General features: G+C 37.4%; 1 protein-coding gene and 1 long non-coding RNA gene across 30 annotated transcripts in view; one reads left to right on the top strand and one right to left on the bottom strand.

Annotated features, from left to right (window-relative positions):
- Positions 1-27,691, top strand: part of ZBTB20 (zinc finger and BTB domain containing 20) — a 750,813-nt gene that overhangs the window by 540,696 nt on the left and 182,426 nt on the right. The window lies entirely within an intron of this gene.
- On the bottom strand, positions 1,338-27,143 carry LOC119867333. 2 transcript variants are annotated; one of them, XR_005383341.1, is made up of 4 exons: positions 26,967-27,143; positions 3,772-3,831; positions 2,926-2,957; positions 1,338-1,490 (listed from the first exon to the last, which is right to left on the bottom strand). It is a non-coding gene; the product is annotated as an uncharacterized LOC119867333 (long non-coding RNA). The 2 variants fall into 2 exon arrangements; XR_005383342.1 differs by lacking the exon at positions 2,926-2,957.

Genomic DNA, 27,691 nt, shown 5'->3' with positions numbered 1-27,691 from the left:
CACCCAAAAATAAAAATAGTGATGTAGTGTTAGTTTATGAACAACTTATTTTCACTAATAAGCTGGAAAATTATATTAATCATTGCTCAATGACATTCATAAATAATGCAAATTGGTAAAATATGCAAGTATATAAAAATGTATCTGAAAATCATTCAAAAGGCAAGGGGCAGGAGACTTTTCCAACTGGCATTCCTATGAGACTATATGTTACAGCTTCAGGGTTAAATGTGATGAGGTGAAAAAACTGCCCTAGAGTGAAGGGTAACCAACCGAAAGTGATGCTGAATTTCATAATCAGAGTTCCTAGAATGAATATAATGCAAATTATATTTCGGGGGGAACAGGAGTGTAATAGCTGTATATGGAGTAGCTGTATTCCATGGACCAGAAACAATTAGGTATTATATTTGAAAGACCTGTTGCAAAAATACAACACGCAAGGAGTTTATGTTAAGTGGAGGCTTAACAAATGGTTATTGCTGTTGTTGTTTGCTGTTGTTGTTGTTTTAATTAAAGTTGAAATCCTGTAATAGAATTTCCTGCCCTTTTGCCATCTCAGGTCTTTATGCTATTTTAAACCCTTCCCTCCCTCCAGTTCCCAAACTGCCCTTTCTCTGGGGAACAGAATATAAATTATCCTATCTAAATTTCAAGAATGACTATTCCCACGTGAGAGAATATCAAAGCTGAGAAGAGAATACAGAACTCTTAACAACCAGTACTATTCACGCCAGCTCATCTGCTACCTCCTAATAAAACTGGTTGTTAATCTTCCCTGATTTGTCTACATCTTTCAGGTAATAAAAGTGTCTAAACCATAATGCATTCTTCCAGAGAAGATAATCAGGTAACTTAATACCTCTCTGCTCAGCAACACAATGTCCCTTTGTATCCAGTCCTGAATTGGATTGACATTTCTAGCTGACGCTTTACATCAAAGGTCATTTTGCTCAGTTCACTATCTGATCTTTTTTATTGTCTTCTAGCATATTCCTAATTCTCAAAAAAATTTCTCCATCTCTGGCAGTATAACTGAGAGCTCCCAATTTCATTATCTCATTGGTATATTTCATTAATTATTAAGATCTCTCTAATTGGGAGTTTCTCTTCCCAAGAAAGTGTCTAAGTCTCATCATTAGAGATATTAATAAGCAGAATTTTGTGAACACCCAAAGTATAGTTAAGTTGGGCATAACCCTGAACTGCCAAGGGAACAGAGATCTCCCAAGTACGAAAGCTCCCCAAACTGTAAGGATTTCATAAGAGTGATTCATTACTTGGTAAATTTTCATAAAAATGGAATGAGTCAATGTGAGAAAAAAGATTTGGTTCCTTTCATTTATTTATCTTGAGCCATTCCACTCATACAGATTGGAAAAAAATTCCCCAGGCAAGACCAACCAATGTTTTGTGAGTTAATATAGATGCTACATCCTGAAGGGTACCATTTATTTTCTCTTCGGTTTTCGCTGTCTCTGTTTTGCACCCTAAAAAAGGAAAAGCATAAAAATCTATAAAATAGCAGGACTAATAAATAGGATCTAATAAAATAGCAGGACTTTCAAAACTTATTTACTAAAAATTAAACTGTACTGATTAAGTGTTTAATACTATTAAGGTTGTCAACAAAAAAAGATAGAACAGAAATTAGAAGTCAAAAATGTATTAGGAAATCACATCACAGAAATATGAAAAATATGGTGCCCTTTCTAGAATCTAAAAGCCCTGAAGAGGTAGTACTACTACTAGAATGAGGGAGATAGGATCAAGCGAGATCACAAGAGAATATCTAGGTTTCAAAAGAATGAGAGCTGAGGAAGAGAGATATTTTGGATGAAGCTTTCATAGTGATAGAGCATTTACCAAGGTACGAATAGTCTATAGAATGCAAGATAGCCTATCTTGCAACAAGATTTGATAGTAAATGCAGTTGAGATTGAGAGGGTAGGGAGGATTGAAAGAAAAAGGCCCACATAGGTTAGTGAGGAAACAAGACTTGTGGGAGATACTTTGAAAATAATGAGTTCATATTACGTAACTGTTCATCTTTATCCTACTTTGTAGAAGCAATGTGTGAACAAATCCAGAAGTAGAGGGAAACCCACAGGTAGGAAACAGTTAACTTCTCACTGGCATGCTTATTCTGTTTTTTTTTTTTTTAAAAATTGTGTTTATATTGGATGGTGGGGTGTTGTTACCTTCCATTGAGAGAGGATAAAAAAAGGAAAAGCAGAGGAGTGGAAGGCAACAATACCTGTGTTATCTTCCAACATATTTTTGAATGACTCTGATCTAACTTCAGTTTCAAGCTGTTTAAATCTATCTCACTGACGGGTCCAAATCTAGTGCTCACATGTTTGGGACAATTAAAATCAGCAGGGTCTGTGGCTCCCTAACCCAGGCTTTATTGTATAAGGGGTAAACAGCCACTTGTAATTTAGTGAGTAAGTGCAGGTCTTTCATGATGCACATACCAGCCCCACTGAAAACCGATCAATTTCTGCGCTTGGCAGTGGCATTCATAAGGCCCCTATGGAGCATTATCCCATGCCTGAGGGTCATTACTCTTCCACAGAAGCACTGACAGTTGTGATGAATGGCAGTACCTGGGAAGAGGAGTGTTTGGATGTTTAAACAGATTACATTTTCCTTTTAGAGCAGTAGACATTAGATCACATCTTAGACTGTCTACTCATGTGGACAGTGAGGATGAAATCAGAGCAACTCGTATGTGACCCAGTGAGATTCAGGTGTACCAATCATCTTTTCTATTGGGGGAAATGGACTTGACTTTGCATCCTGTCACGATATTGTATGTGCTGCCAAGCAATGGGTGATAGCCATATACAGCTGCTGAGATGCTAGGCTGTCAACAGGCATGAGATTCCGTCCATCACTATTATCTACAACAAGACTCATTACCTGCCAGCCAGTAAACATCCCATTTACACCATCTGCAATGAATTAAAAAGTGACGAAAAGAATCAGTATCTGTTTGAGTTGCAACATGATTGTCAAGTTCATTTTCATCTCTGGAAGCCCTTCAGTTCTACGAGAGACTTTGGGGAAAAATATATGATGAAGAAACCCAGGAATAGCCTGGCAGTGACAGTTGTCACTGACAATTGTCAGGCTTTTAACTAGGCATTTACAAATACAATTAGCTCCTTAAAGTGTAAGAAAAGTCCAGGCCTTTGTCAATTCCCTTTTTTCAGTTGTTCCCTCTCTGGTTTTCTGGTGTGCTAGAACTGGGATTCAGTGTTTGATACTCCTAAATTGATGCTGACTACAGTGAGAAATATTTCATAAAAATGTATATTTCAACATAAACTCTGAGGCAAAGCTGCCACTGTATCCAGAGAGGAAGTGATGATTAGTTTCTAATTTACACGTGCAGTGATTTCTTTGGCAAGTGCGAATTCCATGTCCTACAGTAAGGTTCTCTGTAACTGTTCCTACTTGAAGCAGTTATTGGGGTATTAAAAAGATGCAGAGGTCTGCTGGCACTTGAGGCTATTTAATTTATATATAAGCAATCTAGCTGTCTGTCCAGATTACATGTGTAGGTGGTCAGGCGGTGGGAACTGCAGAGCAAAAGATCAAATAGAGGTGTCACACACAAACCACGTGAGAAATAGCAGAAAGATTTGACATTTATTCTTATGCATCACCTTTTATTAGCAGAATCTCTTGTGTTGTTTTTTTTTTTTTATCTTCCTTTTTCTTCATCAGATATTTCAACAGCAAGGAATCGACTCTCATTCTTACCTTGAGGATAGGGGTTTCTCAGTGCTGCTCCAGGTACTGCTCTGAGCAGAGAGACCAATTCTGAAATGAGGGTATTGAAGATAAGCCCTTCTGAAAATAGCCCTGGCTATGCCGTAGGATTTCACTCCCAGAAATCCATCTCTTCCTCCCACAAATTGCCCTTGTGGTAGTAATATAGGAAGGAGATTATATATTACCTCATCTCCTTACAGAGAAAAGGACAAGTGCTATGGGAAAGCTTTGTTTCTTTTAATCATTCCAGGCATCCCCTGCCTTCAATATTTCACTAAAGAGGTCCTCGGTTGCCTCTAGAAAGACACTCTAGTGAGAGAGAAAGAAACAGAGTAATGAAAATGATGACCTCATCTGGAAAGGCTTTCTAACCCAAAGGGATAAGCTAGCTGTGACCCCCATCCTCAAATCTGTGAAGCAGACTGGGATAGAAAGGTAGTATGAAGTTATGACTACCTCCTCAAAATTGTGCTTGGTAACTGTTCAATCTGATACTACAGTTTAGCAGAAAACATCTTTTTCTAGCAAGCTCATCTTTATGTTTTTATAAAGACGGGAAGACACAAACCTCTATGTAGAAGATTTTTAAGGCTAGTGACTTTGTGCTAGAAATAAGGAAGAGAAATGTCACATTATGGGAATAAGGAAGCTATTTTGCAGAACCTAGCAAGGGAGTGAATAAGTTTCATTCTCCCTTCCTCTTCTCATCTACCCATTCCTGAACTTGTACACTGTATTAATTCCATTAGGGCAAAGTTAATTGATGATGGACTCTGTGCTTCTCTTGAAATAAAATCTTTTTATATTTGAGTCATTTCAGTGCTGAACAGCACATTTTCAAACTATAGGAAGAAGGAATGTACCAAACAAGTTATACTGTGAATTTATGGTATTTAAATAAATTTGACCAGCCTCACAGTAAGGTTGGGTTAGGAAAGCTAGAATCCATTTCTAATAGCATAAGAAAAAAGGAAGCCTGGTATATTTGTAGTAAATGTACACATAATCAAACACAAAATTCTGTTTTCACTGATCTGCCAAATATCAAAGAAACACTTTAAGAAGGATGGTAAGAAGAGATTACATGTTTGGAAAAAGTAAAGTTAAATTATGCTTTAATCTGTTATATTTTTCCTACAAAATAACTTAATGTACCTGCCAGAAATTGATCAAAGTTGAGCTACTGTGCTCATAAAGTGTTAATACTTTGCACACCACATCATACATCTATATAGAATACAATACAGTAGAGCTCTTAAAGTCTTTTACGTGTCACTAAGAGCCAGTAGTTTTGGCAGTCCTATGGTAAAGTCTTCACTGGATTGCTTCTTGAGTCTAAATGCCCAACTGAACATGAGGCATTGCTCCCAGTTGTTTTATTGACAAGATACCATATAACTGTCCCATGAAATAATTTGGAACAAAGAAGGTAAATTTTTGAAGCTATCTTGAGAACACATCTTGAGGTGACCCAATAACAGTTGTCCAACTTGGACTAATTTTCTGTTTATATTAAACAGTGTTATTGAAAACAATCATTCTGAGGGCAAAAAGCTAATACAAAGCAATAGCACCATCTTCACATGTATTAAACTCCTAAGCTTCTGTCTTGAGGGCAAATAGAGAAAGACCATATTGAAATACTTGGCCTTTGTGCCTAGCTTTGTCTTACTCTACCAAACCCAAGGAGATTGTATGTAAATGTGTGTGTGTGTGTGTGTGTGTGTTTTGAAACAACTACAAACATGGATCAAATGGTCTGGTAGTGCAGCCAGTGGCCACATCTGCAGCAAAGACTTTTTTGTGGGAGCTCCTAAAGCTCATAACCATGGAGTGAACCATAATTATATTGTTTAGAAATCCATGTCAGAGAAAAAACTCTTTTGACTTTAACCATTTCCTCCATTAATTTCGGGCTATTTGGAAACTGGCCATAGGACTATTTACTTGAGTCTCTGTAACTTTTCTATTATTTCAATGGTTGTAGTGTAGAGTTCATTAGTGAATAACTAAAAGAAATTAAAAAACAGAAGGAGTCAAGTAAAACTTCAAAAAGGCACCACTGTCCTTAAACTTCATGATCTTTTTGGATGAGATTTGATAATCCTTGATGTCTAGTCCCAGAGAACTTTAGCTAGAGACAAAATAATAAGGAGATATGGTTAAGCTATAATAGTAAATAGATACCCAGGTATCTAGAATGTCCATGTTTTTAGCTGCATATGAGTTTCCATTTTTTTATAGAATGAAAAGTGTTCTAAAATAATAAAAGTTCTGTGAACTGTAGTTCTTGAAGACCATATTGAAAAGTTTACAAAAACATCTGGGCAAACGAAGGCTTGTCTAGTCACATTGTTACATCTATTTACAACCTTTCTGACTTCAAAAGTAGCATACCTTAGGGGCTGGAAGAACATTATCCACTGAAAACCATGAGATAAATGGCAGCTTTGCTTAGAATAGTCTTTAAGAATAAAATCCAAAATATTATCTATGGTTTCCATAGAAGAGCATTTTCTTTTTCTGAATAGCCCACTTTTGGTCTCACACTCTTTACTTGATTGTTGGTATACACCCCATCTTCATTCCTCTGTGTCAAATGTTATCTATCCTTCAGACCCATCTCAAACGCCACTACCTTTATGAAGTTTTTGGCCTACGTCTCTTCAGCTCTCTCTGTAGCAAAAGTCATTCTTCCTACAAAGACCCCTTAACAACATTTTGGTGCTTCTTTTATGAAACTTAGTACTTAATTTGCATCATTTTCTGTAATTTCTCTACTCCCTCTGCAAGGTATGATTCTTCAGGTGAAATAACTACTTTATATAAAGTCTTAGAGGAGATTCTCAATAAATATTATTATATTTAAAAATTGTATTATAAATATTATAACAAATTGAATCTCTTTCATTAGAAGCAGAAATTTTTCTTGAGAATTTCCCATATTACTAATAAGATAGACTGATAAATAAGAATGTCTTTAAACTCAAAATTAGACAATAAAAATAATTTTTAATCCTTGTGAGTCTACAAGCTCTCTTTGTTTCAGATGCTCAGGCATCTTTTACTCCAGATCCTCTTTTAAAAAATCATCTTAAGACTTCATATGTTCAAAAGATAACTCATAAATTATGTCTTTTAAAAAGGAGAACAAATATATGAACTGGAAGGGAATTAAGAGATTAAGAATGGGACCAAAAAAAATTTAAAAATTATCATTTTCTTCCTAAAGAATGAATGAAAGCCTTTAAAGACAACGAAAAAAACAAAACAAAACAAAAAACTAGAAAGCTAAAACAACATATTTGTCTTCAAGATTTCCTCCATAAATGAAGAGGAAATAAAATTGAAGAATGTCAGACTTGTCTGGTATGATGCTTACACAAAGCTTTAAACAAATCGACTTGCAATTTGGATTTCAATCCATTTGCAGTGAGTGTGAATCAGTTTGATAAATGTATATGCTCTTTGCAAGTCATCAACCAAACTATGGAATAATGATGTAAATACAACTAACCACTGAACCAAAATGTACTCAGGAAATATTTTAATTGTGTAAGAAAAATAAGATTGAATGTGATAAGTGAGGGAAAAATAATTAAGAAGATATATAGAAGTAGAAAGAACATTCTATGTTGGGAAAATGGTGGAAGCACGGTGATTAAAGCAAAAATAATAGAAATGGAATAGTTAGGATCCATCACTCAAACAAGAAAAATGTCAAGTTAGAAGTCATTGCTTAACTTACAGGTTCACCAAAGTCTAATATAAGCATCAATGAAAAAAATAAAAATTAAAAATAATCAACTTGTAACTCGTTATGGAATCAACCCTGCCCACAGCTTTCTAGGAAAGAATATTCTTAGTATGATGATTAGAGAAATGAAAAAAGAGAAGGCTCAAAGGAGGACAGCAGTAAATTGTTTATGTCCTAAATCGGGCATCATTAGCACTTTTATAGTTTGGTGGAAATTGCTGTGTGAAAGCCAAATTTCTGTTTACAAAAAGGAAACGATGCTGTAGAAGAGAATGGATTATACTGCATGGATTTAAGATATGAGGAGCCATGGTGGTACTAGTAATAGTACCATGGTGGAAAAATTTAGCAGTGAAGATACACGTTGAATATTTAACAGGATTTTGCCATTATTTCGGTAATACTCTAGTAAAGTAGGTAGAAATATAGGACTGATAGAAGAATTTTTGTATATAATTGTCCCACTCGATGAGATCATACCCTACAAAATTAGCAGTGACTCCCTCTTAAAGAAAATATTTAACACGCTAACACACAGGTGGCATGCTTAAGAAAAGGTATTATTTGTACCTTCGTTATAAGCACTGGGGAACTAGACTATCTAAAATCAATGCAAAATTCTCTTTGGTTGGATAGATATTTAGTGAAATTTCTTTTTTGTTTCCTTGAATAAGAGGAACCTCTGCCATTATATAGAATATTATAGAATCATCATTCGTCATATTTTCTCAGTAGCCAAAGGTCAGAAATAAATATAGTAGTGCCTTGGTATATTAAGAGGTTTTCATATGTTCATTTATTTCTTTGGGTACTCTTCCCTTTAACCTCTGTGAAGAAGTGATTCTCTTGTCCATGACTGATTTTCTTCAAAGTAAGTTTCAGATCTTAATAATTATGAAGTGTGATTCCTGCAAACATTTTCTGTGCTTTTTTTTTTGCTTTATATTATTGTTGAAGGACTAATCTAGCCATTTTTTAAAACTTGGTTTCCTCTTGGTGCACTTGTAGATGAACTCTATTTTGAGATTAACTGATCTCCTGGAACTTTCTACTTCCTTAGGTATCAGCTGCGTAAGAAAAGTGAGTTGATATAAGAGATCAGTACTGTAGGTAGACTTCCCATAAGTTTTCATCATACCAAGTAAAGGATAAAGAGAAGCAAAGCCATTAGATTCCTGCACAGTGCTCTGTGCAAAATAAGCATGAATTTTCCTTTCTCCTCTCACCCCCAAACAAGCAGGAATCCACAATGTAAGTGACAGCAGTTCTGATTCCATGGCAATAAGCCCAAAATCTGAGTGAGGCATAGACCATGCACATACACATATATCCCTTCCAGGGAACCACATGGTTTTTGATCAGGACTGGTCTGCATATAAATTTAAACCTGCTGTAAAGGCACCTTATTCACTGGTTTCATGTAAATGCATAAAAGATATTTGAAAAAAAAGGATAGCCAAGTACCCTAAGAAAAATTACTTGCTTATAAACTGTCCTGAGATGGCACATCTGTCATCAATTAAAGCACTACTATGTCTTTGGCTTAAGAATTACAAACAATAGAAAATAATATAAAAAATGAAAATGCACCCTTTAAATAACATTGCAATTAGGCTTAAACCATTTTCCATAATGGTGGGACTTTTGAATCTCTTTACTGTAAACCTTAAGTATCATCATCTTGTAAACCTTACATATAGTCCTTACATATAGTGTAGGCACTTAATAAATACTTATTTAGTAAAGAATCGGGTAATTTAATGAAAATTGTAAGTTGTTACATAAAATTAGGGAAAATGAGGCATTACTCCTAACTCTGACCTGCGTGTCTGTAGTTTACACACATACCATGTGAATATCCGGTCACTGCCCAAAGCATCTTCCACTCCAGCCATCCATTTTCTTTCCCAGTTACTGTCCTTAGGCCCTAGCACTAGGATCACTCCAAAAGTCTCTTTTCTTGCCCCTCCCTTCCCATTCAGTGAATCCCAAAATTCTGTCAATTTCCCCTTCAACAATCTCTCTTCAGTTGGCCTCTTTCTTTTCATTGCCAAGACTTCACAGTGGGCCTTGGAAAGGATGGCCCTTATCTCCTTTCTGAATTTAGAATAGGTCATCCTTCCTTCATGATGTTTTCATAAAACCTTTAAGCACCTAAAATAATTGTTCCCACCATCATTTTCCTCATCTCACTTCTTGACGCAGGAACCTACACTGTTTCACTCTACCTATAAATTAAAACCCAAATTCCTCATCTGGCTCTACAGTTCCTCTCTTACGAGTTATTCACCTTGTCCTCTTTTTCTTCCCAAACTCCAAGGTCCCCATCATCTTCTGTTTCCTCTAACATAGAATGACCAAGGGCTCCAGTTGGACCTCCAGAGGGACATGAGTCAGTCCCTTATCTATCTCCATGCACCTGCAGTGACCCTTCTGTTCATTACCCTGCTTTAGCATGTTGGGGGGATTCACTCTTTCCCACTTCCCTTTGTTTATGCTCTTTCCACTATATGATGCTCTTCTCTCTCACTTCAGTAAACATATCCTATCCACCACTCCCTTCCACATTTTTTTATCAATTGATTACCCTAAAGACTTTATATATTTTGTGCACTCATTTTTATGTTAATCTGAAAGCCGTTTTTCCTGTATACATTATGTCATTTCCTCATTCTCAGCAAGACTATAGGCCTCTTACGGAAGTAGAGAACATTTTCTTAAGTATGATACAGAACTCTGCATAAAAAAAAACTTCTACAGCAGCAAACAAATGTTTGCTGCTGGCTTCTTAATGAAATATGTGACCATTAGATCTCATTAAGACATTTGGATTCTTCAGTTATGATTAAAAATAGTTGTATGTTGTAGAAAGACTTGCTGCACATCCATAATCTCCTGGTCCAGACCAGGAGCTTAAAAATGTTGGAGGAACAGGTAAAGCACTCAGGACTGTTAGGCAGGGTGTTGAGTTGGGAGGCCTTGAATGTGTTCTACTCTGTGAAGAACATCAAAGGTCTTAGGTTTCCCAGACAAGCAGTAGTTCTCAGAGGCAGTAGGGGGCAGGTTCACAATTTGGTAGAGGAAGCTTGCCAAACGTTGTTATCATATCAGATGGGTTTGTCCTTAAATGAGCACATCTGACGAGCATCCCCACCCAAGCTGCTCTCTGAAGATGTAAGTGGGCAACAAAGCACAAGTGTGACTCAGTCAGCTGCCAGAGACTGACTGGCTCCCAAAACATCCACACCCACCACTTTACACTGTGCAAAATGTACTATTTTGCTCTGGTTTGTGCCAGCCCAGTGTTTGAGATTTATCAATGAATCAGGAAAGGAGAGAAGCCATCAATATTACGGATTTCAAACATTCTTCATTAGAAAATTTAACAGACTCTCTAGAGGTCCCATGGGGTCAACTGATATGTAAGGAAGTCTTCTTCTGATTATTTTAGCCCACCTAATAAAATCTGATGGCCATGCATGGGTTGCTTCAGGGAATATAATTTTATATTAGGGTTAAAAAAGAATGAGAATTAAATTTTATATCTTGGTCCCAAAGAATGACTGTCTTTCTGAGGGTATATGGAAAGGCCTTTTTGGCCATGAGTTAACCATTTTATGACACTATCTGTGAGAGCGGAAACCTGGACTCTCTTAATCACTGCCTTACCTGGTGCCAGACATAGTAGGTGCTCAATAAATAGTTGCTGAATTAATGAATGAATTGCATCTAATTCATTTGTCATTTAGTTTTGTAAGGTTTCCTGGAATAAGAAGGAAGTATTTAAATTAACAATATTTATCTATTTTCTGAGACTTGTCATGCTTACTCTTAAAGGTAAATTTTGCATGAAAATCTCTAAAGAAAAAGACCTCAAAAGACTTTTGAGTTAAGCTATTATAAACAGAGAACTGTTTTCTTTCTTGGAAAATAGTTATTACTTTCATTTCTGTTTTTATGACCATTGAAACCTTACCTTTAGTCTTGGTCTTAAAAGTATAAAGTGTATTATTATAAATATATGCTGATGTTGTTAAAAAGCTTGGGAAATATGTCTTGGGTGTAGATAGCCATAGTCCTTGGGTTATTCTGGAAACAGCCCATTTTCTAATAGGATTTATATCACCTAAAGGTTTTATAGTGAATTTACTACATGTTGTCTAGAAAATCAAGTGCCAAGAAGAATGGCAACTTGGACCATAGGTAGTCAGAGATGATACGTGATGCTGACCTCACCGATCCAATTCTTCACCCTATTCTTCCATTCAAAAATCTCATCTACACCATTTATTTACATTGGAAAAGCCAATAGGACTCGGAAATTATTGGTTATTTATGTTTTTCTGGGTACTGTATGTATGTGAGATTTTTTGGTTTCAATCATTGTTATCAAGTTGTGATTCACAGTTTCAGTATAGCTATCTCTGCCTTTCATTTAAACCACTCCCCCCCCCCTTTTTTTTTTTTTGCATTGTAGTACTCCCAGGAGCAAATCCTGGCTGTGAATGTGCCAGGAACTATGCAATAAGTTATCTGTCTGTTGAATAAAGCTATTGAAGAATCAGTATTTATACCTTTGGAAGGGAATTTGGCTATGTTATTCTGAGTGGGTCTGATTCGCCCGAACCCTGCCTGTGTACCTCACTGCCAAAGGAGAGAAACCAAGTAGGTGGAACACATGTATCTTTTGTGTACCAGTCTGCTAGACCTCAAACAAGATTACTGTTGACAGGGAAAAACAAATTTCCTTTTCATTCCACAGGATAACTTAGCTGCTTTCAGATGCAAAAGCCCTTCCCCCCAACCTCCATTCTCCCTCCTGAACCCCCTCCCCTTTAATTCCTGTCTGGAATGGATTCCTCCCAAATGAGGATAATCCTGCCTTAGCTGTTTACTCACTTGGTTACCTTCCTGGGCTCTGCACCGTCCACAACAGGCTTTGCTGCTTGTATTTATTCCTGCCAGAATGCACTTAGGAGTTTTTATTATTGTTTTGGTTGAGGTGGCACTTTAGCTTTAAGCCCTTATATTTATGATTTATAACTTTCTGTCGAAATTGCATGTTGGACTAGAATTTCCCCGGCATATTCTCTATTTAAACACAAATGTTTCATAAAATTTGAAGAAAATGTTGGGCATGGCAGTCCAGTATTCAAGAATTCATTTCACTCACCTGCCTTCAGAAGTAGCTGACATACCTCGATGCATTATGTACTGAACATATCTGGACACTCAATAATAAGCCGTAGACACATACTTAACCTTAGGAAACTATTATGAAAAAGAATTCTATGAACCTTTTAATAAAATGAATTTTCGATGATCATTGTTTTGTGTTTCAAAAGTACCTATGGATAGCTACATGATAGTTAAATTATGGTTATTCATTCTTTAATGGTAATAGTTGCTATGGTGCTATAAACTCCAAGAGAGCTTTGCAAAGCCTGTCTCACATATATTACTTCATTTCATCTTCATAATCACCCTACAAAGTGGGTATGATTACTCTTGTAACTTGCTCAAAGTCACCTTGGCTGGTAAGTAGCATTAAAGGATTTGAATCCCTATCTACCCATCTCTAGAGCCTTTGTTTATTCTATTAGATGTACCCATAAACCTGAGTAGTCTGAGTTACTTATTCTTCTTAAATAATAGTCCCACATGAATACCTTTTGTCATGTGTTGAAAGAATTGGCACATGTATACTATCACAACCCACAGGTTGTTTTGTTTGTTTTTTAAATATAAATTCTCTTTCCTTCACCAGGGAATAGCTAGTTTGTAATCAGAAGTGAAAGTTAAAGGATTTGTAAGGGAAATGGGTAAATTCCTAAACAGGAATATGATAATCACTCAAATGGGGCATCATAATTTTAAAATAATTGCACTTTCCCAGTGTTGTTGGTTACATAAAACTCTAAGCAGACATCTACAAGTTCAGTTCTAATCTATTGTGTTTTATATTCTTTCCAAGGAACTCCATCACTGACACATTTAAGTTAAACATATATTGTAAAAAATCATGTGAGGAATGTTGTAGAACTGACAGAGAGTGGCACTAGACACCTTAATTTTAAATTTCATGACTTTTGTGCAATTAGAAGCTCAACCTTAACATTGCATTAACTTAGCTTTTTTGCATTTAATTATAGATATTGGGTTAAAGCTATGGAAGTTAATATTTTAAGCCTCCATTAATGGTTGTAATCGATTTTTTGTATTATTTTTTGCTATAATAATCAAAAGAGCACTTAACCTGGACAGGAAATAAATCTGGGATTCTGGAGATTAATGTTAAATCTGCTAATGTATTGTCCTACCATTCCCTGGAAGCCTAGGTTATCTGATGCTATATGCAAGTGCTTACAGGTGACAAGAGTCTCTTCTAGGTTTCAGTATTTCTCTTTGAATTGTCATAACAGCATTGTTTTTTGTTTTTTTTCAGTTTCACAGTAGGATGCATTTTAAGCAAATGGAGGGTGGGGATTCCAAGATGAAAGGAATTGACATAAAAAAACTAAAGGAATTGCTTAATTTGTAAATTTAATCCTGTATCATGATTCCTCATTAGGGATATTTGCTGTTCTGATTCCGTACCAAGCACAGGGGGCAAATGGGACAGAAAGGGCACTAACTGTATTGAAGATGGCACTAGAAATTTGGAGGGCTCTTAATAATTAGGTACTTAAGCTCACCTAGAGAAGTGATTAGTGTTTAGAAGTGGAGACATGGCTACAGGAACACAGATAAATTAGAAAGGAACAAAATGTCCAGTTTACCACAGTTCTTTTAAATAATCGTAGCCTGTACCAGGGATGTGGCAACACTGTCCATGCTGCTCACACAGCCTTCCCAGTCTTCTGAGTCCCAGTGCCTTTGACTGTGGCACAGAGACAGCCTGAGCATGAAGAGCCCTGGCTTCGTTTTTGCCTTTCTGTAGGTCTCTGTCACAAACTCACTGGATACTCTCAAATAAGCTATTCACTCCCCTGATTTTCCATTCTTCTCCTCAAGACATGGATGAAATGCCTCCCTCTCAAATAGTGTGAACGTTTACAGCATTTTCTTAAAAAGCGTGGGTCGAAAACAGTTTAGGACCAAGAGAAGATGAACACTTATAGCTCAGAGCCACTCAGCAAACACGTAGTAGGATCTCACCAGAGCCTTCGAGGTACAGGCATGGATGCAACATTGTCCTCGAGTAGCTCTAAGTGAGGACTGTGTGAACCAGAAGGGTGGATACAGTCTAGAAAGAGATCAAATAAATATGACAGGAGTGATACTAGTGCAGGGCAGAGGAGAGCATGATGGTTGGATATTTGAAAAGCAAGAATAAGTAAATAATGGTCATATGATGTAGAGGAAAGAACACAGGAATAGGAGTTTGTTCTGGCCTTGGTTGCTTACCGTGCATGCTCCAGAATAATATTCTTTGTTCCTGTGTTTCTTTATCTATAAAATGGGTGTGCTGTCTGATTGCTTAGCCACAATGTATGCTGGGAGTCAAATAAGAACTTTGCAGCAGCACTTTGAACACTTTACAGTGCTTTGCAAATGTCTAGCAACATAACTAGCATATCACCACAAATGGTGGAGAATCAACATAAATCAGTAGGTGATTCGACCAAAACTTATTTTGCCAAAAATGCCAAACAGTTGCACCAGAAGTAAACATTGATGCTTACATCATATGAATGATGCCTCTGACTGAAATTTTGTTGTATGGAATTGAAATGTTCTGGCCACAGACTAACAAAGTAATTCTGACTTTCCAAAATTATAATCTCTTGAAGCTAGGAAAGAGAAACTTGAAATTGGAAAAAGGCTGGACACTTATACATTAAAAATGACAAGATGAAAAAGAAGGAGGATTGTGCTTTTCCAAATGTCAAAATTTGAAATGCTAATAAAATCCAATAAATAGGATATTTACCATGGCTACAACAACTAGCAAAGGTTAACATGGACAAGGACTAGAAACCATTAAAGGCACTGAAGGACAACAATCAATGATAGTGCCAACCCTGGAAGAGTTTTAATTTCACTGGCATGTGCTCAAGTCATGGAGCATCTTTCATAGACTGAAACCAACTGTAATCATTATTTAGAAGAGATTTTTTTTAATACACATATTATTTCTTTACTGTGTTTTTTTTTTTTTGCATAGCTGAAGTTACTTTTGAATCAAAGTAAAAAAAAAAAAAACTGTTTTTACATGATTTAACTCCAACAGTTTGAGTCAGAAGACAGAATGCTCAGACACAAACAGGACCTGTCTCTACACATCTTAGACAGAGAGCAGAATATTCAAACATGTGTATCTTGCACTTAATTTAAACTGCGTGCTTGGTTACCTATCTCTTTGGCAATTCAGTATAAAGTTTTATTACTGTGAAATAGAATAGGGTAGGGATTTATGTCACACAAAAATGAATTTCCATGGATGGGAACACACATGAAATAATTTAGGTAAGCAGTATGTCAAATGAAAATTTAAGATGTTAGAGCTGGTGGTGCAAAGGGAGGAAGCAAAGAGGAGGTTTGTGTAATAGATGATAAATACATCACCAGGGAAAGAAAAAGGACCGCAGTTGCTATAGAAAGTTATTACTGATGTTGAAGAATTGTGGAAAACATTGAAGAATGAATTTTAGGACCAAGAAATCAAAGCAACTGATTAGATGAAAGGAAATCTCATTTGAATGTCAATGGAAAACCTAACACTTAAAATAATTGCGAGCTTTTATTATAGTTAGATCCAGGAATGAATGAAAATCTTGAGCCTAGAGGTTGTGTAGATTTAGCCCTCAGGGACATTCTTCAAACTCTTTTTTTGCCAAGGTCACTGAAAGAATGGTGATGAGCAAAAAGCTCCTGTCACTTCTGCAAAAATCCTTCCTTTCGTTGATTCAGTTTCATTTCAAAGCAGTCCCAGTTTTGAGAAATGGAACGTGATAATGTTTACTCTTGTGCTTCTCTGCTGGTTTCTAGTATACCTCAGGTATAATGGAAGGGTCTGAAAATCTTCTTTTTGTCTTTCCATACTTCTGGGATTTTCTATGTGTTTGTGTGAAGAAATTTATAGTAGCAAGTCTCTGACATTGAGGTAAAAGAAGTCCAATTTTTAATTGGCCTTCAACTCTCTCCAGTCCTCAAACCTAGGCTAAAAGTCTCAAAAGAACCATAAAGTCACTATTAGGATTTAGAACTTAAGTAGCTAATTTAGATAAGGGGCAGAAGAGAAGGATAAGGAAAGTTTAAAGTGTCTAACTTGATGTCATCTGCCAAGAGAGATAGCAGGGGAGGAAAAAGAAGAGATTTGCCAAGAAAGGCAAGTGATGCTTTTGATTTGGGACTTGTATTTAAGATGGCTGCAAGATGTTTAGATTTTCTCAAAATATCCAGGGACCATAGACAACACGTCTGGAGCTCCAGAGAAAGTGCTGCACTGGAGGCAGAAATTTGGGAGTTACTTGTCAGGAAGTAGTAGGTGAAGCCATAAAAGACTAGATGACGTGATTCTAGAAGTTGTGAGGAGAAAACTCAGTGCAGAATAGAAAAAAATTCTAGTACTCAACGAATGGACAAGAAAGTGGAGCCAAAGAAAAGACGAGAGAGGACTGTCAGTGACAGAGAGTGGGAAAACGAGGCCAATATTGAGGAAACCAAGGGTGAGGTGCTGCAGAGAGGGCCTGTGGTGAGACCAACTAAATATAAAACAGAAAATGTCTAAGGAATTTGGCTCAAAAGAGGTTAATACTGACACTGAGAGTAAGGTACCAAACATACAGTGCTTTATTTGAGGTAATAGTTTAAGGCAAATAATTTCATTAGTGGTAGTGGTAGTAGAAGCCCCATAGAACTTATGGCATTTTTTTTAAATCCCTTAGTTCTCATATTTCTCAATTTATCTCTTCACTTATCCCTCCCTTTGGTGTTGTTTTAACTTTTCAAAATATTTAATGTGCACTTTATTTTGGGAGCACAGTTCGTAGGAAGGTAGTCCACAAGATGCATTAAAAGGCTGTGGATATCATAGTAACATTTCAATGCCAGAAAAACCCACCATCCCTACCTGCTACCTAAATAGGACAAGACAAAAAGCTAGAATTTTTTTTTAACCACCTTATATAATTTCCAAACCAGTTATGTTGTATTCAACGTTTTTTCAACTACAGTTCTGTGGAGGATGAGAAAGTAAATAAAACATGTACTGTCCTTGAAGATCTTACACACCAGTGAGGAATTCATTACATTGTGAAAATTCGTTTCTTGGTCAAAGAAACAAATAAAGTATCTTGGAGAGAAAGCCAATCTCTGGTTTAGGGGAGTTCTTAGTTAAGGTGATATTGGTTTTTATAACACATAAACCTCCAAATCTTCGTGGCTTAACCTAATAGAAGTTTCTCTTTTGCTCATGTAGAGACTGGCCAAGGAACCAGGTTGACAGAAGTTCTGTCATCTTCACTCAGTTTCCAAGGTCACCTTGGGTGTGACTTCCAGTCAGAACACTCATAAGAGAAAGAGCAATCATGGCAAAGGAATGTTTTGGGACCAGGGCAGGAGCAGCTCATGTCATGTCTACTGACATCCCACTGGCCAGAATTTGGTCACAAGGCTATAGCCATCTGCAGAGAGGGCTGGGAAATGGAGTTGAGCTATATGCCAAGTGGAAAAGCAAAGGGCTTTTTTCATGCCTGAGCTCAGGGAGGTTCCCAAGGTTGGGATTTAGACTTAACATGCAATGGGGGGAATCCACAGAAGAGTGATACAGAAGGGGAAAAGGGAGGGTTGAAGGAAGGAGCTGTTCTAACCTCACCTCCATGGGTAGGGTCCTCAATGGTGGTAGGGACATGTTAGCTTTCAATATAAGCTCCCTGATGACACTCTTCTCTCATCTAAGAGAATTCATCTATTTCAGAGGGAAAAAAATCTCCAATGCATACTAATTTACCTCACTGGATAGTAAACGTTAAAACAGAGAGGAATCACAGGCTTTCTCCTTAATTCCCTTAATTCCCTACCTCATTTCAGAGGTAAGAAAGAAGAGCCCAGGGAGCTCATGCCATCCGGGCCTCACCCTGGGAGGCATTGTCGAAACCAGGGTAGAACCCAGGCCTCAGCTGACCTTCCAGAGCTCTTTCTATGAGGAAGGTACAAGTTGTAGCATTTTTGTAGGAGAGGAACAAGGGTTAAATTCCAGTCACCACAATTATGTAGAAATAACCATGGAGCCTCATCATAATTTTTTTTCTGTCATCGTATTTTAAATTCTACTGCCAAGCTCAAGGAAGTCAGCTAGTGCTGACGTAAAATCTCTTCTATGATAATCAGGATAGTCCATATTTACTTCTTATGAAAAAAAATCTTTTTTTTTTTTTTTAATTCTGAAGGCCAGTGTATATGTCCTATTCTTCTCATGTCTCGTGTAGGTATTTAACAGTCCAAATATAAGAGCAAGTGTAGATGCAATCAGCATGCTTAATGTTAGTCTTTCACCTAAATTTTAAAAGAAAGAGGAAACCAGAGGTTAGTGGTTAGTTAGTCAGATGGCTATAATTGAGTTTGTGTTGCTTTCATTGTTATAAAATTTTAATTGGCATCAATGCTTAAATGTATATCAGAATGCATGTCACAGCTTTTGTACAAAAATACAATTGACTTTAGAACATATTTTCTTAAATGAGAATGATAAATTATCTCAGACTTGTGATTCTTTACTTTTAAAAACCATAAGGTCAGTTCTTTAATTAAAAGATAAAGAAAAGTGCTCAGTGTCCATGTAGTAAAATCATTTATATCAGGACAATCTGCTAACAAAAAAAAAAAAAAAAAAAAAGATAAAGAAAACTATGGAGGGAGGGATTCAATCTATCTGCATAATAATTCGCCTCAGACTGACTTCTTTTATGGTCTCATAAGATCCACTTCTTGAAGCCCCCTCTTTCAGTGCAAAAAAAATGGAAATGATACAAAGTACAACAAAGAATTTGTCCTAAATTTATTCATGTCAGTTTCAATCATGAGTCTTAATTATTTTTCTATTAAATAATACGTCTCTTATATATAAACATTCTTTTTTTTAAAAAACAACATGAATATATTGTAAGTCTCTGTTATAGAAAACATAGATATAGGGGCTCCTGGGTGGCTCAGTCAGTTAAACGTCCAATTGTCGAGGTTATGGGATAGATCCCCAAGTCAGGCTCCATGCTCAGCATAGAGTCTGCTTAAGATTCTCTCTCGCTCCCCCTACCACTCATTTTCTCTTTATTGAATAAATAAATAAATAAAATCTTTAAAGAAAAAAGAAGCTATAGATACAGGTATAGATGCAGATAGGTATACACAGAGATACAAAACACTCAATTGGATCTACTGGTAAATAGATATTAAGTATGGTACAGAGTACAGACATGTGTTTTGCCCACCCAGCCTGTTTGATGGTCTTCTCCATGTGTCTCTACAGAGGCAGGTTAGTTAGATACTTACTTTTTATACCTTTGAGATTATGGCAAGGTATTACAAAGACCATTAGATAATGAAATACAGCGGAACATTTATAAACACTAGATCTGAAAATGTTTGTTGATGGAAGGCTCAAGATCCAGCTGTATCTGGGTTGGAAAATGTGAACACTAATGTGCTCCTCCTCCAATAAGGAATCACGTGGCACATTCAGGATTAATGACGAGGGTTTGTGAGTATTGTGATGACAGACCTTGCTGTTAAAAGGCTTCCCTGTGAAGTAATGTGGATATTGTCTTATCCACCCAATGTTTGGCAAAGAGAAGAGGCTCTTTGATAAACCAATACCAGACTATATGCCAGAAACATTCTATTTCCCATGTAAGATTTGCCCTTTTGTGAGGCTCCAGTCAGATTTTTGGACCTGCCATCTAGTGGCCACTGCAGTAACAAGGCGATCGGCACATTTTGGTTTTCACTTGAAGACTGAGCTCATCCACAGGTAAATAGGGAGGCGCTCCAGCCATTAGGCACAGTCCTCTCTTTTTTTCCTTAGACATACTGCCATTTTCATAGAGCAGCTTCAAGCAGAACATTTGTTATATCCACAGGAAAACAGATTTTTCACATGAAGTTATATACTTCCCACCTAAAATTTAAGAAAGAAGAGATTGAGAGAGAGAAAGACAAGAGAGAGCAGAGGAGGAAGAGGAGGGAAGGGGAGGGAAAGGAAGGGAAGGGAAAGAGGAGAGAGGGAAGGAAAGAGGGAGGGAGGAAAGGAGGAAGGAAGGAAAGAAGGAAGGAAGGAAGGAAGGAAAGAAGGAAGGAAGTCAGTCTTCCATTATTGAAAAAAGCTGTGGAGTGCTGAAGGAAGAGGGGAGGGGAGAGGGAAGCTGGAGAGCAGGCACATTTTCTGTCAAGTAGTTCTACTTGTGAGACTAATTCTGACAAACTGTGCACCCAGCAGAGTAAACCTCTTATTTTGCTGCTTTTGCTCCGATCCCCCACATAGCTGTAATGTTCTACTTGTTTTTCCCTGTCCTATAAACCACATAGGCATTTGATATGATACATAATGTTGGCAAAGGAACAATTTACAAATGACTTAAGTAGGTAATTATTTATTAGAATATCGGTCTATAGAAGTCTATGTTACTGTAGCAAAACCTGGTAAGAGGTTAGTTTTGTCTCAGTGTTTCTATTATAATCCCTGTTTATTAGTTTTCCTTTTTCCAGGGACTTATGAGTGGAATGTAAAAATGCACAGTGGGCTATTATTATTATTTATTATTTGTCAAAGAAGCATGAATATATAGAGCAAAGGCCAGTTTGTGAACTATGCCAGACAGGCTCTAGCCTCAAAGACCTCACAATACAACTCTTAAGCAGGTCCTGAAAAATGCAAGACAGAATGAAAACAGATGGATGAATGATACTTATTCAATATCTTAAATATAGAACTCAGTGGTGCAGGTGCATCTTCAGATGTTATTTGAAAGAAGAGACAGCATATCTTGGCATTGTGTCATTTATTCATAAATATTATAAATTTTATATTATTTGAGAAACTATTCTAAATATACAGGGTGGTTTGAAAGAAGGTGTGAAAGCTGATCCCTCAAATGAGACAAAGGGCAAATCAAGTGAAAAGCAGGGACCCAACATACTAAAAAAAAAAGTGGAGGAGAACCAGTCCAAGGATGGAGCCAAGGAAAAATAAACCCCAAGGGGATACATAAAATTTGATGAAAAAGAATTGCAAGGATTAAAAAAAAAAAAAAAAAGAATCAAATCAACCAAGAAGAAAGATGATCTTGGCAGCTATGTCCTGAATATACTAAAATTGCCAAGAGACTCCATGAACAATAATGGCAAAGACAATGATTTAGTTATGGAAATTGCAGCGCAAGGCTGTAGAATTCTCTGTGGTGGACAGAGGGCCTGGTCTCAAACACAATATCTATATAGCAGGAAGAATAGTCAGATTTAGGTAAAAGCAGAATAAAAGATGGGACAGGAGTCAAGTTTGTCAGTTGAGGAAGAGAGAAGCCAGTGAAACTATCCAATGCAACCATGGTATTTTTTTGAACATCCATTATCTGTCCTACATTATGTTAGTCATTAGGGAGTGTACTATAGATATAAGTCAGGACCCTGAGCCAAAAACAAACCTCTGTTCAAAGTGAAAAGATAAAACTGACACACCTGCAACAATTAGAAAAGATAAGGCAGCTGATGTTATTAGGCATAGCAGAATTTTCTGGAAGAGAGAAATCAGCCGGCCTTAGAGTAATTGTGGAAAAGCCATCCAGGAGATGAGCCCCAAGCTGAGACTTGAATCGGTGTGTGGAGAACTGACATTAAAAACAGGGAGAAATGTGATGCAATTGTCAGGATGGAAATCAACAGAGTGCTTGAGGGAAGCTATAAAACACCCCTGGTGAGTGGAGATGGATGGTTTGAGCAGGAGCGTAAGGAGAAACAGGTAGGATGGTAAAGTGAGGCCAGTGTCTGTGTTTAAATACATAATCCTCCCAATACCTTGCATTTCAATTCCTTGATTGTCTCATCATCTGCCCTCCACCCTACTGTAGCTTTTCACTTCTGTGGTTACATTTTTGACCTTTTCATTAGTGATAATGACAACTTTTCCACGATCTCAATTTCAAGCATCCCACTCTTCAACCACCACCTAATATTTTCGCAGCTCCCCTTACTGCAACAACTCCAGAACACACAGGGACCTTTCATTCATCAGCTCTACCCTTAACCCCTCGTATTCTCACTTCCTTGTATAGTTTAGATTCTTTGGACAATGACTGTAATCTTTTTCTTGCACACGCCTTAACTTCCTTGACCTTCTCTTGCTTCACTGTCCTCTCCTGGCAAATCCTAATCATAGTGATCGTATGCAACTCCATGCCTGTTGTAGGCCTGCATGCCAGCTGACTGTGGCTGGGGAAAAGCATAGAAGTAAACTGATGACTCTCCCTGTAAACTCTCGATCACTCCAAGAGGTTCTTAGTGCTGCCCTGCACTAATATTGTCCTTCTCCATATCCTACAAGAGCATTTCATCTCTTTTCCTCTCTCAGACTTCCAACAATTCCTTCCCTATTCTCACTCTCAACTTATGACCCTCCTTCCTACTTCATGGAGAAAATAGAAACAGTCAAAAAAGAACTTGTATGAACGCTGGCTCTCCAGCACACCTACCCTCCCATCTGCATGCATGCCCACACACTGCCTTCTCCCCTATAACTATGGACAAACCCTGTGCGCTCCTGTCTCAGCACACCCCTCGCTGTGCCTTCAGTCCCCACCCCGCTCACATATTCATAAACAGTGCTCCCGAAAAACCTCCCCTCTCTCTCATTTTACCAATTTCCCCCTATCTTCCAAATACTCCCTATATAGCATACGAACATGTTGTAAGTTCTCTCATTCTAAAAAAGACCCTTTTTTAAGCCCCCACACCCTGCCAGCTGCTACCCCATATCTTTGATTCCCGCTATAAGCCAAGGTTCTTGAGAAATGCTTATCATCACTACTGACATTCTCCACTTCTACTCTAATTCTCTCTTGACTCTAATTAGCACCTGCACCCACCATTAAGATTCACCAGCAACTTCCATGTTGCCAAATCCATGAACTAATTCAGTCTTTGTTTTTTCCCATCTGCCAGCATTGTTTTCCATGGTTCCTTCTTCTTGTACCATTAAAACACTTTCTTCACTTGGCAGGCTTTCAGTCCCCCACACTCATTTGACTTTTTCCCCATCTTACAGGCCATTCTTTCTCAGTCTCCTTTGCTAGTATATTCTCATCTCTGCAACATGTAAACACCGAGGGTCCTAGAGCTCAGTCCTTGAACCTCCTCTCTTCTTTATCTCCATTCACTTCCTTCAGAGTCACACCCCAGGTTATAGTTCAAGTTCATACCTCTGGTCCAGGCCTTTACCCTGAATTCTAGGGTCACATATCTAACAGTCTACTCAACACCTCCACTGTGAGCCTAATGGACATCGGGTACCCAATATCCCCCCAATGGAATTATTCATTGTATTCAGCAAATATGGTTTTCCCCATCTTAGTAAATAGCACCTCCATCCTCCATCCTCCAAGTCAAAGTTTTTATTTCTCTCCTAGCTTTTTATTTCTGGCACAAATTCAATTTATCAATTAATTCTGCAGTTCTACCTCCAAAACACATTCAGAATCTTACCACTTCTTATCCTCACCACCACTACTACCTTGATTCAAGCTACCACCATCTCTTGCCTGGATTATTTGATAGCCTCCTAATTATCTTCCCTGCTTCTGGCCTTGCCACTTATAGTCTACTCACAAAACAGTAGCCAGAGTGCTTCTTTGTAATGTATGTAATGTAACTCAGACCATGTCACTCCTCTGCTCAGAAGTCTCCAATGGCCCCTGTCTACTCAAAGGAAAAGCTAAAGCCTTTATGGTAGTCCAAAACGCCATACACATTGTTTACCATATTAACTTGTGTCCTTCAACACTTGATTTCTCATTCACTCCTCTCAAGCTTCCTTGACCTTTTTGCTTTCCATACCTATCATATATGATTTCACTTCAGGGCCTTTGCACCAGCTTTCTTCTCTGCCTGTAATGCTTTTCCCAGATAAGTCTTATTTACTCACCACCCTCAGGTCTTTGTTCAATTTTCATTTCTAAGAATGTCTTTCATAACCACCATATTTAAAAATGTACTCCCTGCCCCCCACTTTGCTTCATTTCTTTTCACAGCATTTACTCCCTTTAGATATATGTTTTATTCGCTTATTTACTTCCCCCTGCCATGGAATGTAAGCCCAACGATTGCTGGGTTTTGTTGTATGGTTTTTGAGGTTTTCGTCTGTTTTATACTTTAAGAAATCCCCAGTGTCTAGAACAGTACCTGGTGTATAAAGGTGTTCAGTAAATATTTGCTGGAAGAATGAAAAAAGAATGAGTGCTTCTTTCCCTGACTTTGCAGGTGTTTTTATTAAATGTAAAACTTAATATCGTGGCATGGGCCCCTTGATTCTCCATGGCAAAATTTTTAGATTCTTCAAAATTAATTTTGAAAGTAAGTGCACTTTTTTCAGGTTTATCCAGAATATTAGATAAGCCACTATTTCTGTTCAGCACCCAAAGCAGCAACATCTAAAGTACTTGTTTTTTTTTTTCATTTGGTAAATGTTTATCAGGGAATATGAGCATTCTAGACACAGGTAGCGAGTTGTGCAAAGGCTCCGTAATATAAGAGAACATAGTACAGTGGACTGTTAAAATATCACAAGTGACAGATAACAGAGGCCTGAGTTAATGTGGTACAATGGGAACAGGAGACCTAGAAAAGTGAGAAACATCCATAAGTAAAAGGTCACTAGAATGAAGAAGCCTGGTTGATGGGGAAAACAAAATACTGCCTATCTTTATCAGGCTATAAAGTGGAAAGTGATTGTGAAAGAAGTGCGTAAGTGTGAAACAAGTTGAACTTAGAAGACGTGAGTTGCGAAAGTCCCTTTGTAGGACATAGACGGAGAATCCCTCATTGTTAGAGTTACTGTGAAGACATTCAGTGTATCCACTGGTGACCTTGTTAGAATCATTCCAGAAGATATTCCCAGATCAGGCCCTAACTCTCATTCTTCCAATTGCCTGACTGACAGTTGAAATAGTTTGAAGTTCCAAATTTTCTACCTAGTGACCTCATCCTTCCTGAAAGTTTTTTTTCTTCTTATTTTATACTGAAATTACTAGACCAAGAGAGTCTAGTACACATGTACAAAGAGGTATACACACACACATAATAGTTTTAAACCCAATTAACTGTAAATATCGCTCTCTATGCACAAAAGCCTCCCTCAGTTATTAAAAGAAATTACATGAGAATTACAAATCTGGTGATTATTTGAGGGGTGATGAAAAAGCAACAGATGGTTCTCAGGTATGGGGCTTGGGCAGATGGGTGATTGGTAATGCTATTTGCTCACATAAGGAACATAAGAAGAGAAAGTTTGAAGAAGAGGATGATTCAACTTTGGCCATGTTGAGATATCCGATTGGAATTGTCCAGTAGGTCTTTTGATATAGAGAGCTAGAGGTCAGGACAGAACTAATGGCTCAAGCTCCTGATTTGAGAGACATTAACATATTGATGATCATTAAAACTGGGAATCATAGGTATCCAGTGGGCAGTGGACATAGCAGTGTGAAGTATGTGTGATAAAACATTGCTAGATGTGACCTGGACATCAAGGAACTTCTAATCACTTATCTGACATTTTCCTAGACTAATTTCCTCTTATATGCATTCTCATACATCCCCTACACCAGCCCACATCCTATCCCCAGCCTTCTATTTATTTAAAAACATCTCTAATTAAACACTTGAACCCTTTACATTGATATTTGCGTGATCTCTGTAACAAAACACCTCAAAATTGAATGCAGAGAGAAAGCTCATACATAAGATCCCACCATTAGTGAACTCTAAGCTCTCATTATTTTAAGAAACTATAGAATAAGCCTATTTACATCATGAACAATGTCCCCTAATTTACCCTGTCTCTAAGAGTTTTTGTCATATTTTCTTTGACTGGCAAGGGTCATATTCATGTGTCATAACACAAACCATTGGGATATTTAAGGAGATCTCTGTAAACAAATGAGAGGGAGGTCATCTTTATTTTTTTTTTTCTTTCCATTTGCAGTAAAGGAACCAGAGGCACTCAGAACTTAAGTTACTCCCTGAGGGCCAGCCTCTCTGTAAGTCAGCCATCCTACAGAAATATAACTTCCAATTTTATTGAGCTTAGATTACTTATTTTTTTCTTGACTTGAATTATTTAAATAAGTTTTCTGGCCATACCACTTTTGTCACCTCTATACTTTAGTAGGTTCATTTATTTACCTTTTAATTTTAAAATATTTTGTATGTGTTCTCTCACCTCATACTTGGAATTTTCCCAATAGAGGCAGCCTTTGAATGGAAAATGTATGTTGGTTCTATAGTAGTAGTTGTCATCTCTGTGGTCCTGAATTTCTAGAATCTATGATTGTCAGGGACTTCTCTTTGCTGTGCCTCTTTATTGGCAGCCTCACTTTCTTTCTTGTGTCTTATCTTTATCCCTCCAAAAAAGCTTCTGTGAAATGTGTCTTCCCCACCAATCTTAATGCTACACTGTTAGTGTATGCAGTCTCTATGGTAACTGGGACACATGCCACAATACCAAGATTACTGGAGCAACCATCATAGTGGGGAAATCGGCACATGCACTCCTTTGGCACCATGGAGGTTTCCCCATTGAAACTGGAATCAGATAGTAATATTTTAATATGCAGGGCAAGGAAGGGAGCAGAGGAAATACTATAAACCCAGTCTTTCTACAGGCACATTATTGGGTTTTGTTGGAATTTGTGAAGTTGAGCTAATTGATCATGAGTAAAGCTAGACTGATGCATATAGCTTCTGACCGGACATGGATAAACTGGTTGAATTAGGAGAGGGCGACATTTCTTATTCTTAGAGATACATGACTAATCTGTAAACAAGCTAATTTTACTGAAGTTAAGATATAATCTTAGGTAGACTCAGGGAAAATTACCAATAAACTATAAAATTATTCACTACTGTTATAGGGACAGACTTTTTCAGGTGGTTTCCCCAGCAACT

Source organism: Canis lupus, chromosome 33 (assembly GCF_011100685.1).
Source record: "Canis lupus familiaris isolate Mischka breed German Shepherd chromosome 33, alternate assembly UU_Cfam_GSD_1.0, whole genome shotgun sequence".
Taxonomy (NCBI): Eukaryota; Metazoa; Chordata; class Mammalia; order Carnivora; family Canidae; genus Canis; species Canis lupus.
This window is presented reverse-complemented; position numbering and strand designations above follow the sequence as displayed.